The sequence below is a fragment of the Echinops telfairi genome, unplaced genomic scaffold (genome assembly GCF_000313985.2).
Source record: "Echinops telfairi isolate 266 unplaced genomic scaffold, ASM31398v2 ScPeMD7_31;HRSCAF=116, whole genome shotgun sequence".
In the NCBI taxonomy this organism is placed as follows: domain Eukaryota; kingdom Metazoa; phylum Chordata; class Mammalia; order Afrosoricida; family Tenrecidae; genus Echinops; species Echinops telfairi.
The window spans coordinates 11,345,558-11,364,209 of NW_022103928.1; the positions used below are offsets into that span (position 1 = coordinate 11,345,558).

The 18,652-nt window shown below is 42.2% G+C and overlaps 1 protein-coding gene across 3 annotated transcripts in view; it reads right to left on the reverse strand.

Moving 5' to 3' along the window:
* Window positions 1–18,652, reverse strand: part of TAFA1 (TAFA chemokine like family member 1) — a 686,648-nt gene that overhangs the window by 42,029 nt on the left and 625,967 nt on the right. The window lies entirely within an intron of this gene.

The window sequence follows — 18,652 nt, forward strand, 5'->3', positions numbered from 1 at the left end:
CCCCAGAATACAGTATTGTAAATGAATCCAAAAGCCAAACTCTTGATGCACTGGTCTGCAGCAGCAGGTGAAGTGATTAAGAATTTCAGTGAACCGAGGTTTATGTAACCTTGGTCCAGTCATTCAATTTCTACACACTTCAGTATCCCCTGTCAGCAAATAGAAGTAATGATGGGTTCCTGTCTTGAAGGCCTGCTGAGATGATTACATGGTAAATGAGTTCATACAGGAAGCATTAAGAAGAGGGCATGTCAGAGATACGTGATCCAGATATTGCGGCTGCTGCTGCTGAGCATGGTCATTTACCCCATTAGGAAAAAAAATCCTGGTCCAAAATAAGTGCTCAGTGAACTAACAAGCATCATGTATATTATTATCATCTACTTTCATACTAAAATGCCCTGGTGGGGCAATGGCTAATGTGCTGGCCTGCTGCACAAAAGCTCAGCTGCTTGAGCAGGTCCAGTGGCTGTGTGGGAGCGAAGCCCTGGTGATTCCCTCCAATAAAAGTTACATCCTAGGAGACTCTCCATTTTAATCTTTCATCTACGGTCACTGTGAGTTGGAATTGATTCTAGGGTGCACAAAAACAATAGCTATAAATCTAAAATCAAAGACTTGTCTTTCCTTTGGAAAATAAAGTGATATTAAGAGCTGTAGTACGACAGACAAGGGATTTCAGTAAAATTGAGTTTTATGTATGTTACCACAGACTCCCAAGAAAACTTTGACAGATCAGCAGTCCAGCAAATCTTACTCTGTATTTAACTAAATAATGCTTTGAAACAATTGACCCTATTGTTTTCAAATGAATTTTAATGTTTCCTTAGTTATGTAAGCTCATCCTTTGAGTCAATGTACAACCCGGAACTATCATATTTACCCATGTCACACCCCATTGTCTCTATTCAATTAAACGCAGGTTTTTATTGTATTGATATAAGGATAGTTACCTTTTTCAGTGTATTTCCAACCAAAGTCTACAATGAATAACTTATTTCAATTTGGCTGTCAGAAAAATATATGATCTGAAAAACCTATTGAAGCTATGGAGATAATTAAGTTAACAACATTTATGACCACTGCATTGGCTAACAGTATTATTTTCACATTTGTTTTCAAAATCTTACTTCATGTTTAAATTCATCATAGCAAGAGGGTGAGCCTTATTTCCATATTTATTGCCAACTAGATATTTTTACTATATGTTTATTTAAAAAATAGCAGTAGGTGCAATCGTGGATGTGCAAAGGAAATGAAATATGATTGAAAAAGACCTAATGAGTTTTTTTGCCCTTTCAGGGGCAAGAAAATAGCTCACATAGAGGAGAGCTCAATTCGCAATTGAGTCTTCTTAATATAGATACTGGGAAATCAGTACAATACACAGCTGAACTTCCTCTTGTTCTTCTGAATACGCAAGAAGAGACTGATATCTAAAGGCATACAATCTTGAGGATTGTAATAAGCTGGTTTACATCAAGGAGAAAATTTCAAACTCATATGTTACTTGATGGCCGACGAAGAACTTGTCAGTTTCTTCCTTTCATTCTTTTGAAGAGTTGAATACGCCTTTCACCTTCCTGAATTTTTATGTTTGTTTTATCCAGTTTTTCTATTTCTATGCAAAAATAATACAGTGGAGAGAACATTGTCCCTGGAGTGAAATCCCCCAATGCAAGTCTGCTGTCTGTTGTTAATTAGCTGTGTTACCTTATTTGACTCACTCAACCTTTGGGAAATTTTAGTTTCTGTATCTTAAAAGTATGAAAGTTACAAATTTTAGATGCTCTGTTGTGGCAGTTACATAATCATGTATCAACATGAGGATATTACGAGTGAAGGGGTGGAGTCTAGTCTGTCCATCAGGTCATAGCCAACAATGCCTCTGTGTGGGCATAGCCTTCTCCTGAGGATTCTAGGAACTTCCCCTTATTTCTCCCTGTAGGGGGTCCACACACACTCTCTCTGCTTCACATTCCTGTTGACAAGCCATACTGATGGCAGTCAGAGTCCTGGAGATGCTTCCACTGCCATTGGATCCACAAGATTTTCACTCACCAGCCTGTGAGCTTCCTGCACTTGGCATCATTGTGAGTGGCTACATGAGTCTGAAAAGGAATTTATGGACTAGTATTGGACTTATGGGCTAATATTGGACTTGTGGATTTGTTCTGGTCTGCGGTGGGATGTTTTCTTTATATACAATTATTCTTTGATATAAAGCTTTCTCTTAGACACATATGAGTGTCTCTGGATTTATTCATCTAGTCAATCTGGCCTAACACAACTAACTATACTCTCTAGTAAAGTCTTACGGGTAATGTGAAGACACAGCATGAGTGGCTGAGGCTCTTGACCTGAGACACATAACTGGGAAACGTGATGCTGCATCCAGTCAAACACAGCTGGATCACGGGCTCAGCAGGGATGTAAGCCGCTCTTCAGGGGAATCATGAAGTGGTGTGACTGGGCTGAAATTCGCACATCTGAATTCATCACTTCTTTGGTGGAATGAAAAATACCAAAGAGAGCTTTGTAGATGTACATATGCCTCTGTATATATGTAGGTGTGTGTATATAATTTTGCATATATGTATATGTACGGGTGTGAGCATGTGAGCATATTCAATCATTTGATCACTTGAAAAGTGCTAGACATTGTGGAGATAAGAACGATCAAAGCAATATCCTTTCACTACAGTCAAGTTATTCACAGTCTGGAGAAGGAGATAGTCAAGTAAATAAGCAATTACGGCTTGGTGAAATGCTAGGCAGAGTGAACAATGGATGGTAGGGTGGGGGCTCCAGGTTAGGCTTTGGGGGAGACCAAGGAAGGTTGATTAGGCAGTTTTAATGCAAATAAGGACAGAAAGGAGTACTTGTGGGCAGAGGGACCAACCTTGCAAATGCCTAAATGAGAGAGCAAGCATGGAGCTAGGGGATGGAAATGGATCATTAAAGATCTTCTAAGAAAAGAAACCCCTCACAATGGAAACAATAAACAGGATCATGATAACTGGTAAAAATATGAACATAATCAAGGATTTGACTTTACATGGATCCACAAACATGGAAACAGTTGTCAAGAAATAAAATGATGTTTTACATTAGGCAAAGCTCTTTTTTAGCTTATACATGTTCATCATTGCTTCATGCATGACATAGGGCTATGCACTGCAGTATCTTCATTGCCATTCTGCAGATGGAGAAATGGGTTCAGGATGGTTAAGAGTTTCACATAAGTCACTCACCAAGCTGTGATACCAATACAGTGTCTGGTCCATCGGTACCTTTACCACACCACGATGCTTCTCAAGGACAAATCTATCTAACCTTACTGAAAATGTAATATATTTCAAATTTAAAATTTGAAAGTCCCATAATCACTTAGTAGGACAGTATCCATTTCTCTTTTTTGGCAATAATAACACATTTTTTAAAAATTACATATTTTACTTCTAGAAGTTAATTTGGTGTGTGTGTGTATGTGTGCATTTGGGTGGGTGTGGGGGAAACTTTTTGTTTTTCTTTTCCTAACTTGCCTGGTAATTTTTTAAAAATCATTTTATTAGGAGCTCATACAACTCTTATCACAATCCATACATACATCAATTGTGTAAAGTACATTTGTACATTCATTACCCTCATCATTTTCAAAACATCTGCTCTCCATGTAAGCCGCTGGCATCAGCTCCTCATTTTCCCCCTCCCTCCCCGCTCCCCCATTTCTTATTACGGATATAGCTAAGTTGAATGGTAAAGAGTTAGAAAGTATGTCAATGAGGAGAAAGGCAAAATAATTGCAGTTATGAATTTTAATCAAACTTGATAACTACAGGTTACATGAAATACAGTAACCTGATATAGTAGTTTTCTATATAAATAATATTTCAAAGGAACATTTTCTACTTTGCTTCAGCAGCACTTGTAATAAGAGTTCTTTTCCCCATCCCACTGTTATCCATAAACTTATATTTGTGTTTGACTTTGAGGTCATCTCTTTGGCTTATCTTACCGAAAGGTGGCTCTCTGGTAACACCAGTGAGCTGGCTCTTCAGAGCCAAAGGATGACTGTGGTAGTTACATAATCTCAAGTCAAGTTGATGGTATGAAGAGTGAAAGGCTGGGGTCTAGCCTGTCAATAATGTCACAGCCTGATGATGCCTCCTTGGGGGCATGGCCTTCTCAGGAGGACTCTGGGGATTTCTTCTCTCTCTCTGCCTTAGTCTTCCTGTAGACAAGCCACAGGGAGACTTGCTGAGACCTGCGAGGAGTCTCTCTCTGTGCTTCACCTTCCTGTTGAGGAGCCACACTCAGAGAACTGGGGGAGCCACATGCAGACCTGTGCCAGCGCTGAGATGCTTCCACTGCCACTGGAGCCACAAGAATTTCCACCCACTGGCCTGTGATCTTCCTACATTTGGCATCATTGTAAGTGGCTACATGAGTCTGAAGGGGGACTTATGGACTTGCTCCAGACTGAGCTGGGATGTTTTCTCAATTGACATTTGCTCTTTGATATAAAGCTCTCTCTTACACACATACAACTGTCTCTTGATGTGTTTCTTTAGCCAACCCGGCCTAGCACAATGTCAAATAGACTTTCACTGTGGTTTTAACTCCAGGCATTATTAATGGTTACCTGGGGTACAATGTTTAAGTTGAGACTTGATTCAAGGGGAAAACGTTTTGCCATTGATTATCAGTGTCTACCATGAGTGAGATAGGCATCGTTATTATTGTCGGGGGCTGTCAAATTGGTTCCCACTCACAGGAATAAGAGGGTGCCCAGTCCTGTGTCATTCACGCAATTGTCGTGTTTGGGCCCATTCTCCCAGCCGCTGCCTTCAACCATGCCTCCTGGATGGGCCTCTTTTTCTCTGACCTTCACTTTGCCAAGCCTCGGGTCATTTTCCATGGGCTGGTCTCTTCTGATAACATGTCCAAAGCAAATGTGGTGACGTTTTGCCATCTTTGCCTATAAGGAGCATTTTGCTATCCTTCTTTCAAGATCTATTTATTTATCCTTGTGGAAGTCCATGGTACTTTCTGTATTCTTCAGCAGCACCGTAATTCAAGTGCATGGTTCTTCTTCAGTCTTCCTGATTCAATGTTCAGGTTTCACATGCACATGAGACGATTGAGGATACCCGGGCTCAGGGCAGGCACACGCCAGTCTTCACAGTGACAGCTTGCTCTTCAACAACTTAAAGCACTCGTATGCAGATTCACTCAATGCAACAGGTCTTCCCACCCCGTGACTGCTGCTCCCATGAGCACAGGTTGTGGAGCTAAGCCTGTCTGCATAGACTTCCACTGTGGTTTTAACTCCAGGCATTATTAATGGTTACCTGGAGAAAAAGTCCAACTCAAATGTCAAGGAGCCTCCCTGGATTTGCAGGTCTTGCATGAGATTGTAATAAAGATCACTCAGGTTTGGTAATATAATGTGGAGTCCTTGATTTCAATGTTTCTGATACATTTGCAATATGGCTGCTTTGAGAAGTACTTCAAAAGAAATGAATGTGTATCTTCTGTCCTTTTAAAAAGAAGGACCAAAAAAGGGCCTTTTTTTTTAATACCAGCATAAAATTTAGCAATTTTTTTTGAAATGGTCACCCCAAAGCCCAAGCGCACTGTCATTAAGTCAATTCTGACTCACAGTTACCCTCCAGGACAGGGTCAAAGTGCTCCCTGGGCTTTCCAAGACTGTAAGTCTTTACGGAAGCAGACAGTCTCCTCTGTATCCTGTGGATCAGGATAGCAGCCACAGGTTAAGACCTACTATGCTTCCAGGGCTCCCTAAATGATCATTGTCTAGGGATTATATCAAAGCAATTTCAAATGTCAACTTTTATAAAAAAGATTAACAGCGTTTTCTCCACGTAAAGTAGTTTTTATGATCTGAATTATTAGGTGTCAATGACTGGTGTTGGACCAATTAGATCACAAATAAATACAATGAAACTCAACATTGCCTTGATTAACTCACACCGTATTTATACTAGATTTCATATTATATCAGTGAAGATAGATTATATCAATCAGACAGTCCTGGCTTACAACAGTGTTCTATTTCTGTGACTCCATTGTAAGTCAGTATGGGCAAAAATGGAATGCCTCGATTATAATTAGAACTAGATATAGTATTAGTATCTTTATCATCAGTATTTTTATAAATCTGATCTTTATCTTTGGTGGTTGATATGAGAACAATAACACCAACACATTCTGCACTGTAACACTGCATATAGTTCATATTACTAAGCAACAAAAAACAACAAAAAGGGTAGGTGTTAGGTACAGTTTGTTGTAGATAGAATACACCATAAGTCGGGGATTACATAAATAGGATGGACACACCCCAAGGTGATCACTAATGATCTACTCCATTATGTAATCTTCTGCTGGAAGGTGGACAGGATCTGCGGCTTGGTTCAAATCAATTGAATATGGCACAGTTGATGGACAAGTCCTCCATGATTATGTTTCATTATATATAAGACTTTGCTTGAGCTAATGGGGGAAAGAATCTCACGTTAGCTTTGGGGTAAAAACAAACAAAAATGCTCCCTGTTGCATTTGTCTATAGAGGGGACCATGTGGCAAAAAGCTGTAGGCTGCTTTTAGGACCTGAGAGCTACCTCCATCCCATAACCAAAAAGAAGGCAGGGCCCTTGGTCAACAGCTAAAAGTAAGTAAATTTCCCAACAACCTGTATGAGTTTGGAAATGGATTATTTTCTAGCCGCATATCAAGGTGAGCATGCATCCCAGCTGATACCTTGATTGCAGCCTGGTAAGATATTGACAGAGGACACAGTGAAGTGGTTCCTTCAGTGCAGTGAATTATTTAATATAGCTCGTTTAACTATATTCTCTGTAATGCTTACCAACCTTTTCCTGATGAATCTAGCTAAGAGACAGTGGGGGGAAAGACTGAGAGGATTCAGTTGTAAGTGCCATCCAGCTGGGCATACAACAAGTTATCTCCAAACAGGAAAAGGGGATCTCACTATTAGCCAGAGAGAAGAACCAGGAGTGAAATGCATCCTTTGCATCCTGAGGTCCCTGTGCATTGAACCTCTTTGATCCAGAGACAGCTGTGACAGTAGAGCAGTGGCAGAGAAGCAGAAGCAGCAAAGCCTGGGGCCAGAACATGAAACAGAGTGATAGATTCTACAGCTCTTGGAGTAAATGAAGTTCAAGCAGGAGGCTGGCTTTTGGAGTGGGGGTGCACTTAATTGGAGGAACTGGGTTTACTGACCCACAGAGAGAGAGCTGAGCACCTTCAGACTGAGGCATATAGCAGAGAGAGAGCTGAGCACCTTCAGACTGAGGCATATAGCAGAGAGAGAGAGCTGAGCACCTTCAGACTGAGGCATGTGCCCCTTAGGTATTTATTGGCAAACCTTTTAAAAGCGTTGTAAAATTGTCTGAGCAGGGCAGAGACCAGGCCAAGGGACTGAGGGTCAGAGAGAGGATCTGCCTGTTGGCATAGCAGATGAGGTTGCCCAAACTGAACAACCGCATACTGAGCACTTCTTACCTGAATTGTAACCTTTTAACTTCACTAATAAGTCCTATAATCCTGAGTATTCATCTGTGAGGTCTATATGGCCATTGCAATGCATTATGGAACCCAGTTGAGGAGGAGAAAAGTACTGTGGGAAGGATGGTTAGTATCAGAATTGGTAAGAAAGATGGGAGGGTGGGGCATGTCTGAACTCAACCTCATTGGCATCAGTCTTGGGTACTGATGTGGATGATGGTGATGATTTGTTTCTCCCCTTATATAGCTATAGGAAGACAGACATGGTACCTGTGTCACTTTTTTTCTACAGTGTCCAAACTCCTGCCACACTGAAACTTAGATAATAGATGTGTGTTGTGTTAAGCCACTAGATGGGTTTAATTTATTACCCAGCAACAGAAATCAAATAAATTTCTATTAGAAGGAATTTAGAGTGGCCCTTGAACTGCAATTAATACCGTGTCCTTTAAAATAGGACTTCAAAGCAGTGCCCACTGGTTCTATCATGGCTAACACAGGAAATAATAAAAGAGAACAGATTAGAGTTTTAAAATGTAGGTGTTTCAGTACAATCCCCAGGTGGGAAAAATTATAGATCAAAGCCTGGCATGGGACCTGTGGAAGAGACAAAGTGAACCCTTCCGGAGCCTGACATGGGTGATTGGATTATTGCCAGGACTATAGAGAACTACATGCACATTCGAAGAGGGGCAACTGTTATCATCTTTGAGCTGAACATCATTGTTTCTACATCAGCTGATCAAGTTTTTGGTTGTTTTTTAAAAAAAATACAGTGAACAGTGCCTTTGTTTTTTTAATAAGGAGATTCAGTTTCCAGCAGGGTTTCAAGCTATAATTTTTCCCATTCTAGATAGCATTCCAGGATACCCACATTTTACGAATTCATATCCATTTCAGTTTTGCTTTGTAAGTCATGCCTGCACTAGAAAGAGGGGATTCTAAGCGTTACTTTAAAATGTCAGTGAGTGTGAAAGAGCCTGTCAAAGGACAACAGCCAGAGCCTTTGGAAGAACACAGCTGGCTTCATCTGTCACTACCACCAGGGAAGTGGTTCTGAATTTTTCTTTGCTGAACACTTATAAATGCTAGAAGTTATGGTTGATTATGGTTAAAAGGATTAAAGCACTTCCACAGTTTTCTTGGACAGGATCCTCTAACTAAAACCTTGCTACTATTTGAGTAGAACTTGCTTCCACTCTTCCTCTTTTACTTGGGAGCTAGTTCTCCCAGGTTTCAATTACTTTACTCTGTGCTTTGCTGGCTGCTTAACAGAATGCCATGTTTCCTACCTCGGTTATTCCCATGTCACATGACCCATCAGTTTAGCAATCGGATGAGCTTATCTTGGAGGATGTCTTTGGTAGGTATCTTCCGTTTCCATTTCTCTATCTATTGATCATGATTTGATTCCTTGGAGGGGGATCGTGGTATAATGCTGCTATGAGTTAATTCTGACTCATAACAACCCTGTACAATAGGGTGGAGCTGCCAAATAGGGTTTCAAGGCTCTCATGATCTTTATGAACGCAAACTGTCATTCCTCCCCGGGAGCAGCTGGTGTGTTTGAACTCCCGACCTTTCAGGGAGCAGCCGGGCACGTCATCATTCATTATGCCACCAGAGCTCTTTCCAAGAAAATGACAGTCTCAGAAATTCTATGGAGAAGTTAGTTCTATTCTCTCCTGTAGGGTCACTATGAATCAGCATCAACCAGCTACTGGGGTTAGTCTGATGTGAAGCTACTTGATCTATGGTGACAGGACAGACACAGCGGCTGGTCCCTTCTGATTGTGTTCTTGTGTGGGTCAGGTGAATCTGATCAAGTCTGCCAGAAGTCCCAGTGGCAGACACTGCAGGGACAATGTGGTTGTCATGCTGGGACCCTGGTTACGACCCTCAGGAGGATGTTCTGGGAATGCATGCTGGAGCCGAGGGAGGCCCCGCACAGCACCATGGCCAGCAGAGACTGCTGCTTGCTCAGGAACAAAGTGTGCTCCCAGAAATTCAGGTGATGATGGCAGCGAAGGAGCCCAGCTGCTTTCAAAACAAAAGCTAAGCAGGTCGTTTCTCCAGGGCTCAACCTGGTGAGCTGGCAAGTGGAAACTTGACTTCTACCTAGAAAAGATCGTTATGAACAAATGCTTTTGACCGAAGAAGGGAATATATGACCTTAGGGTTGGGAAGATCACCACATCTACATTCTGCTTCCTATGCGGTTGTGCTTAAATTAGATGAAAATGTGGTCATACATTTTTTTCCTTGTCCATTCCCCACGAAGTTAGGGTTGAATATACAGAAGCCTCAAAGGTAATCCATTACGTATGTTGGAAATTGCGTTTTGGGGACCTTTGGTTTCTTTTTTCTTTTGTTTTTACTTTTTTTCAATTTTTTTGTTGTTGCCTTTATTGTTGTTCCATCATCATCAAGATTCCCTCCTTTTGACTTCTCATCCTCCCGGCACTACGTACTTTGTTCAAGTACAAAAACAATCAGTGCATGTTACTTCACTGGTTCCCTTTCCAGAATATGTTTATTCAGAAAGAGAAATTTGGGGTTTTTTCCCCAGAGTGGGCTCCACACCAAGAATGATTTTGGGAATAATTTATTTTTTGGAGGACACATTGGCCTAATGTCCACCATTTCAGCCATTTAAAAGCCTACAGTTAGGTGACAGTTCTGTGCGATCAACACCACTGTCTAGTGCAACAGCTTCTTCATCCCAAAGGACACCTTGTCCTCATTAGACACTCCCATCACTCCCCATTCCCTGCATCCAGACCCCTGGCATCCACAGGTTTGCTTTTTGTCCTGATGGCATTGCCTGGGCAGACTATCAAATAGCATCACGTGTCGTGTGCCCATTTGTGTCTGGCTTCTTTTACATAACAATGGTTTCAGGGTTCATCCGTGTACTAGAACACAGCGGCATGCCGTTTCTTCTTATGGCCGAATGCTGTTGTGTTGGTGTACATGCTGAATTTTGGTTTAGACAGTCATCCACTGATGAACATTGGGGTTCTTTTCCCTTGGGCTACTCTGAATGTACTGGTATAAACACATGTACAAGTTGTTGTCTGAAGATTTGCTTTACATTCTTGTACGTCTTAAAAGGCTTTGCTGAAATCTGTCTGCTGTGGATGATCCTGCTAGAATTTGAGATTGGGGGACCAGTCCCCAGGAAAGGACATCATGCTTCATAAAGTAGAGCAGTGCTTCTCAACCTTCCTAATGCCTCGACCCTTTAACACAGCTCCTTATGTGGTGGTGACCCCCCCAACCATAAAATTATTTTTGTTGCTACTTCATCACTGCAATTTTGCTACTGTTATGAATTGGGTGACCCGTGTGAAAGGGTCATTCAACCCCCAAAGGGGTCACGACCCACAGGTTGAGAACCGCTGAAGTAGAGGGTCAGTGCCAAGTTTCTCAATAAGATGGACCAATCCAAGGAGACTGTTGGAACTGCAACAATGAGCTCCACCCTGGCAGCAATTGTGAGACAGGCGCAGGACTGTACAGCGTCTCACTCTGTCATACGTAGGGTTGCTATGAGCCCAAACCTGAGAACGATCTCTACAGTCTCAAAATGACTTCTAAGGCTTGCCTTTGCATATCGTACAAGGAAAATCACTCGATAAACACCAGTTTGATAGCTCCACGGCTTTTTTTGCCAGTGATATTTCGAAAGGCATCAAGAAGGGGCTGCCCCATTTGGGAAGGGGGAAGTGAGCGTAAACCTGAGATCTTTCAGAGCGAGAGGAGAATGCTGGAAGGGGCCTGGTCCTCCATGAAGGAAGGACGGTTTTTCACGGTCTGCTCCATCAACCTTGTTTGATTTCTTTACCTATTATGATTTTTCCGACAGACTCCATGTATCCATGTTCCAGGAAGAGGTTCACTTTCTTTCTAGATAATCAGTGTCCAGAGTAACACATCAATTCCCCCAAACAAGTAGGACTAACCATAGCAAATAAGGACATTTAGCCATGCAAGTAAGTATTAACTATTTTGTGTTTAATGGTAGTTTTTGTGTCTTGAGACACTTGTTAAACTGTGGGCTGAGGTCCCATATGGGGTCGCATAACTGAACGTGGGAGTTGTAAGAAATTTGGCATACAACGAACGAAAATTAATTAAAAATCAAACCCGTAATGAATACGAGGTGTTTCTGGCAGCCGTTTGCCTGTGTTGCAAATGTCTCAGGCAAAAAGGGTCACACGTGGAAAAAGTATAAGAAACTTTGCCAAGATTCAAATCTAGTATTCCTCGCAGACAAGAAGAGTAGTTATAATCCTCATGTCTAAACTGGAGTTAATAATAGGGTTTCGGAGAGGATTAAATAACACAGTGAAAGTGAGATAGTTAAAAGTAAACCAAACCACGGGATCCACTTATTTCAAATCCTCCGATGCCTTTCCATGTTCATGAATTAGGCAAGAAGTGAGACATGCTAATGGCCTGCCTGAATGGGTGGGCCTCTAATGTCTCCAATGTTTTAGAATGAATCTCCCTTTTTCTCACTCTTGCTCCAACCCCCCTAGCTGTGCTGTCGAGAGTAAGTCAAGCTTCTCCTGCCTCAGGGACTTTGCACAGGTTTCCTCTTGTGCTTGGAAGGCTTGACTGCCTGCTCCTGTTCTTACAGAATTTGTTTCAGTGCCATTTTCTCAAAGGTTACCTATGCACGTTGTTTTGGTTGTTTTTTCGCTGAAGCTTTTTGTAAAGCTGCCTTGACTTCTTTTAGCATAGTCAAGACAGTAGTTATCATTTTATAGTGATTTGATTTAATTTTCTGACTACAATGTTGTCTGTCCTTTTAAATTGCTTGAAAGGGCCTATTCATTCTATTCACTCCTGTGGTTCTAGCATCCGGCATGGGCTTTGGGCATTCACAGGAGACAGTTATTAAGTATATGCTAAGCAAATATTATCCCCGAATGGACTTAGCTTCTACTTAAGAAAATAGAGTTAAAATAGCGTGGTGAGATGTTATTCTTATAAGATAATTAGTACACTATAAAGTAATTTCTAAAGAATGCCTTCTATTTTAATTAATTACCTGTGAGATAGGGGAAAGCAGGTGTCCCTTTGCATCTTAATTTCCTCAACTCTAGAAATAAGGAAGGGGGTTTCTCAAAAGCTTAGATCCACTAAAACTTGAAAAAATATTGTTACGTTTGAATTTTTAAGTGTTTATGGTCTTTGTGCTTTAAATTCAGAATGCAGATTCAGGAATATTAGTTTGTAGTTTGTTTTCTAAAAAAGAAGGGAAAATTTTTTTAACTCAAAATTTAAAATAAGAGACAAAACAAAAAGTAAAAAATCCTCCTTCCTAATTCAAGATTCAGTCATATCACTGCTAGAATATATTATGATTCAACTGCTATCAATAAACTGTAGTTTTCAAAGGAAACATTACCATTTAAAGATTTTACATGAAAAAACACCTCAAGATCTATTATTCCTAGCAGTTTGACCCCGATAAATGAGTTGCTCAGGATGATAAGTGGAAATCTCACTTAGCTCGCACACAGATATGTTACCACCCAGCCATTTTTAGAGAGCTGGGAGCAAACATATTTCTTTGCTGTTTTTCGAAGTTCCGTTTCAGTAACATGAAGAACACTACTTTGGCACCTACCAGGGAAAAGGGGTAAAAGATGGTTGTGAATGAAGGAGGGAGAACATTTACTTCTGGGCTCCAGCCAATACACGTCAAAAACCCAGTTTGTTTGGAGACAGCCTTTCAAGGCTCTATTTCCCAAGAAGTGTTAAAATTTTTCTACTGTAATCATGAAAGTCCCTGGAGACCATTTCAAAGTCAATCACCCCACAGCCGACCCTCCTTACACCGGCACACCTTCCAGTGTGTCCTTCTCTATGGTCCATGCCCAAACAGTTTCTTTTTAAAAACAAAACCAAAAATAAACCACCTTAAAACGTTTGGAGACATTTTGATGATCCCAAATAGGCTTTTTCTAATCCCCCCCTTGAATCAGCTTTAGAAAGAAAACGGTCTTTGCAGCCTCCAGCCGTCTTACATGTCCAGGGAGTGCCATCTTCAGCTCGGTAAGGACCATATTTCCAGCTAGAGGTGGACTGGGCATGTTTTGGTTCTTAAAACCATAATAAACCATCTCTTTGCTCTAAAGAGAAGCAGTCAGTGGGACCCAGTTAGCCGTACTATGCTTTTCTAATTCTGTCCAGACTTTACACAGCCGAAGCACTGTTCTTAGTGCCCAGATCCCACTAATTTGGGATTTATAACAGGCCACATGTAGATTATAAGTATCCCTGACAGTAGAGATTGAATGAATTCCTCCTGGAGTCCCCAGTGTTGGGTGCAATCAATAGATGTGGTGAGTGATTACCAAGTGATGTTTATTGAGGACACCCTATGTTCCAGTTGCGCTTCCAAACACTTTCAATCACTCCAGCCCTAAGAAGTCTGCATTCTCCCCATTCCTATTTCATCACTACGACGTCAAAGCACAGAGTTAGTCTTCTTAAGGTCTGTAACAGGGAGTACTCTGGAGCCACTGTTGGGTAAGCATTGGACTATTAACTGTGAACAATCAAACACACAAGCTACTCCCAGGGAAAAAGATGAGGCTGTCTATTCCTACAGAGATTTACAGTCTCAGTAACTGTATACGGAGTTGCTGTGAGTCACAACTGACTGTGTGGCTGTGTGTTTGGGGTAGGTTAGTTGCCAAGTTAGGATTCAAATGCTGACCAAATACCTATCAATTATATCATGAAACTTGAGATGGACCTCGAGCCACTGCTGTTATCAAGTAAAAGGTAATTAGTTACTTGCTGTATCCAGGAGTCCTATTGATGCCATGGTTAAGCACTGGCCTGTGAATGAAAGAGTGAGTGGCTCAAACCCACTTCGAGGAGAAAGCTGTGGAGATCTGTTTCTGTTTACATAAAAGATTACTTAAAAGATGGCCCCGCAGCTAGTTCCACTCCGTCCTATAGGGTCGCTACGAGGTGGAATTGATGACAGCAATGGATTTGGGGTTTTTACTCTACCCAAAGTAGTAAAATAGAATTGGTTAAATATCAATTCAGCATAGAAATGATAGAATTTTGGATGAATAAAATTAGTCAAATATCAATTCAGGATACTTATCCCAAAGCAAGTGATTCCTCTCCACCCTTACTGTCACCTCCCAAGCCCAAGCTGTTATTCTCTCTCCTGTGACCTGTAAGTTTCTTCTAATACAGAGGGATTTTCTCTACATAGCAGTCAGAACCTTTACCAGCAACAAAGCCCACGAGAAAAGCTTCCATGTACACCACACAGCTTGCAGAGAAAGCCAAAATCCTCCTGAGAGTGAAAAACCCTTTGTGAGTGCCCTGCATACCTTTCCGACCTCCTCTCAAGTTCTTTCCTCATGTGAAGCCGCATTCCCATTTCCTGGAAGAATCACGCTCTTTCCTATCTCACAGAACATTTGTTCCGGCTGATTCGGTTGTCGGCACATTGCCATTCTACTTAGCCACATCGCTTTGACCTCCTGGCATATTCTTATGCATCCTTCCTTCCAATCTCAGACCGCATTAGATTCTTCTAATTTATACAGCCATAACCTTGCTGGTTCTTCTCATTTCGAAACTCTCATTACCCTTACAATTACTTACTTATTCAATATCTGCCTGTCTTCCTGGCCACGTCCCCAGCATTGATCACAAGGTCTGCCATGTTGCAGATGCACAATAATTACTAGTTGGTGGAACGAATGGACGCTTGCTGAAGAATTAAAATGATGCTGTTAGAAAATGGCCTGGGGGCCCTTTCTGACTTACTTTGGCTTCACCAGGGAAAAGGAGATTCCAACTCCTCCTCAGCCCAAGGCCTGTGGACACAGACGGAGGCCAGTCGTGCCTCCAACCTCCATCCTTGTTGAGTCTATTCTGACACCAGGCGTTCCCCATCGAACACTACTCCTCTGCGGGGTTCGACCATTCTTTTTGGTGGCCACACATCCCACAGACAGTGCTTACCATGAAGGGAGGTTATTGGGGAAGGTCACAGGCTACTGTAAGCCAGGGTCAGAAAACATTAAGGGTATAGTCATTGGCCCACAGCCACACCTCTCTTCTCAGCCAGCAGCCAAGTCTCTCTCCAGTCCTGAGTCTCTCCACCATGAGGTTCCTTGTTTTTTGCCTCTGTGTTAGTCTGGGTAGACTAGAGAAACAAATCCATGGACACTGTATAAGAAAGATATTTATATACAAGAGCAATTGAACGTTGAGAAAACATCCCAGCTCAGTCCAGATCAGGTCCATAAGTCTGATATTAGCCCATATGTCCGATACCAATCTATAAAGTTCTCTTCAGACTCACGAAACACATGCAATGATGCTGAATGTAGAACACAGGCCCATGGTTGAAAGAAAGTCTTTGGATCCAGAGGCGTTGGAAACATCTCAGCACTGGCAGGACTCTCAGCATCAGGGTGGGTCCATGCGTCTCAGCTGTAACGTCTCCCAGGGTGTGTATAGTTTCCCACCTCACAGATTTCCCAGAATTCTCAGGATAAGGCCATGCCCCCACAGAGGCCTCATTGGCTATGATCTGATTGACAAGCTAGACTTCACCCCTATACCCTTAAACCTCAACTTGACAAATGATTATATATCTACCACAGCCCTTGTGGTCCAGGGAATCAGCTTGGTACTCTGTCTCAAAGAATCAGTCTGACTACGCTCCCTGTTTTATCTCCTGGTCTCAGCCAGACTGCTTTGCTCTGCCTCATCTTCTCTGTGCCTCAGCCTCTGGCGTTTCTTGTCTCAGCCTCTATACCACTTCAGACAGAGATCATGACCAGGCCCCACTTGTGGCTCTCCTTCCCCGATGGTCCCAAGATTTCTCTCTGTTCCTGCCTCTGACATGGCTCATTCCGAGTGGCGACTAACCCGGGTCAATCCTCTCTATTAGTGTTTGATACACCCTATTTGCATGTCTCACCCGGTCATTTGGTGGGAGTTAGAGAAATGGAGAGACGAGACATATTAAGAAATTTCACTTCATCATATGCTATTTCTAGGAATTACTACTTTAGAGATGATTCTGTTTGTCAGGTGCTGTTGAGTAGATTTTAAACGATCCCATGTGACAGAAAAGAATGGCCCCAAAGGGTTTGGTAGGCTGGAATCTTCATAGGAGAAGATTGTTGTCTGTTTTCTGCAGAATCACTGAATGGGTTCGAACCCCAAATCTTTTTGGTTCACAGCTGAGTGCTTAACTGTTGTGCCACCAAGGTGCCCTTTTAAAGATGATAAAGGTCTAAAATACATCTTAAAACTTCCATTAGTTAGTAAAGCACAGGAGTAGCTTATTTAAGGATATTGACAAGCTAGAAAAGAGTGTTATAGCAATAGCTAAGATTTGCTAACAAAGGCCTGGTGGCACTATGGGTTCTGTATTGTGCTGCGAACTATGAGGGGGGCGGTTCAGACCTTCCATGTACTCCACGGAAGAAAGATGAGGCTGCCTGCTCCAGGAGAGGTTTCGTCTCAGAACCCCTTTAGAGGGTCACTAGAGAACGGAACTGACTTGATGGCAGTGGGTCTGGTGTTTGGTGATATTTGATGTGCACTTACTATGTGCAAGGCCTAATGCTTAGCACTGTGCTGTTTTTGCTGATTCTCCACTGGCATTTTCATGAGGAACAAGGTGGACTTTTTCTCTCCTCCTGAAATAACTATAGTAAAGGTGACTGTCGTGGTGGGGATGGTAATAGTAACGATAATTATGATGATGGTGATGTGATGGTGATGCAGTCTTACTAGAGGTTCCCTTTTCTTTGTGTGCATCATAAAATATCCATGAGAAAGGTTACATTGTTACCCATAGCTTAGAAATAAGAAACGGATTTTATATATATATATAAATAACACCAACTAAGAAACTGTCTAAATTCAAAAGGTAAGTGAAGCTGGAGCCTGAATTCATGTGAATACAATATTGACGCCAGAGCCCATGCCTGGCATTATCTCTTTCATTCATTTATTACCGCGCTTGCCCTCAATGCTCCATGCCACCCAACAACCAGCAATGTGTTCCGTCCCTCAATGTTGGTTCACGGGGCTCTGTCGGGTGATTTTTGTTTGAGGTCTGCTGTGAGTTAGAGGACAATCAGGCCTGCAGTCACCCAAAGGTTCAAATGGACTGGACATCCAAGATGGCTTGCTTGCATGGCTGGCAGTGGATGCTGTAGCTGATTGGGAGCTATTTGAGGTTGTCAACTAGAATTGCTACACATTATCTTCCCAGGTGGCTTGGACTTATAGCATAGGGGATTGGTTTTGACAGGGAACATTCCAATAAGAGCAATACAAGCAATCAGAGGATCCCACGTCACCAGAAGAACTGGTAAAGCTTCACAAGACATGGCTTTGGAGATCTCAGAAGGTGGCGTCTCTCACATTTTATTGGTCAAGCAAAGAGTCAAGACAGTGCTAGTAAAGGAGAGAGTAATGGTACAGAGTCATGCCAAGGGAGGAGTGGCATGTATGAACACAGAAGGAAGGATGTGATGTTGGCCGTCTTAGAGGCCAACTCCCACAACACTTGATCTTTGTCCCTAATGGAATATTCTTGGGACTGATTCGCAAGATCTGCAGGTAATTCAATTTGCATATCCCCCTTGGGCTCTGGTGAAACTGTAGATTCTGATGCACTATATCTGGAGTGGTGAGGCAAATTCTCAGCCGGGAGTTGAAAGGGAACAAATCCATTCAAAGCCCTGGGAACAACCTCATGTATTATTTAGGCAAACCATGCCCAAATCCCACCACCACCCGGCTGATTCTGACTGTTAGTGACCCTATTTCCAAGACCTTCCAGGAATAGGTCGCCTCATCTTTCTCCCACAGGGCGGCAGTGGGTTTGAACTGCTGAGCGTGAGGTTAGCAGTCCAACTCTTCTCTGACGGTGCCACCGGGACAAGCCACAGACAGTGACATTTGATTTCAGAGTCTAGTGTTATTGTTTGCCCCCGCCCACCTTCTTTTTTTTTTGGCCTGAGGGAAAGATGGTTGACTGTCTTTCTATTTCAAGAGGATAAACAGGAGCATTTCAAAG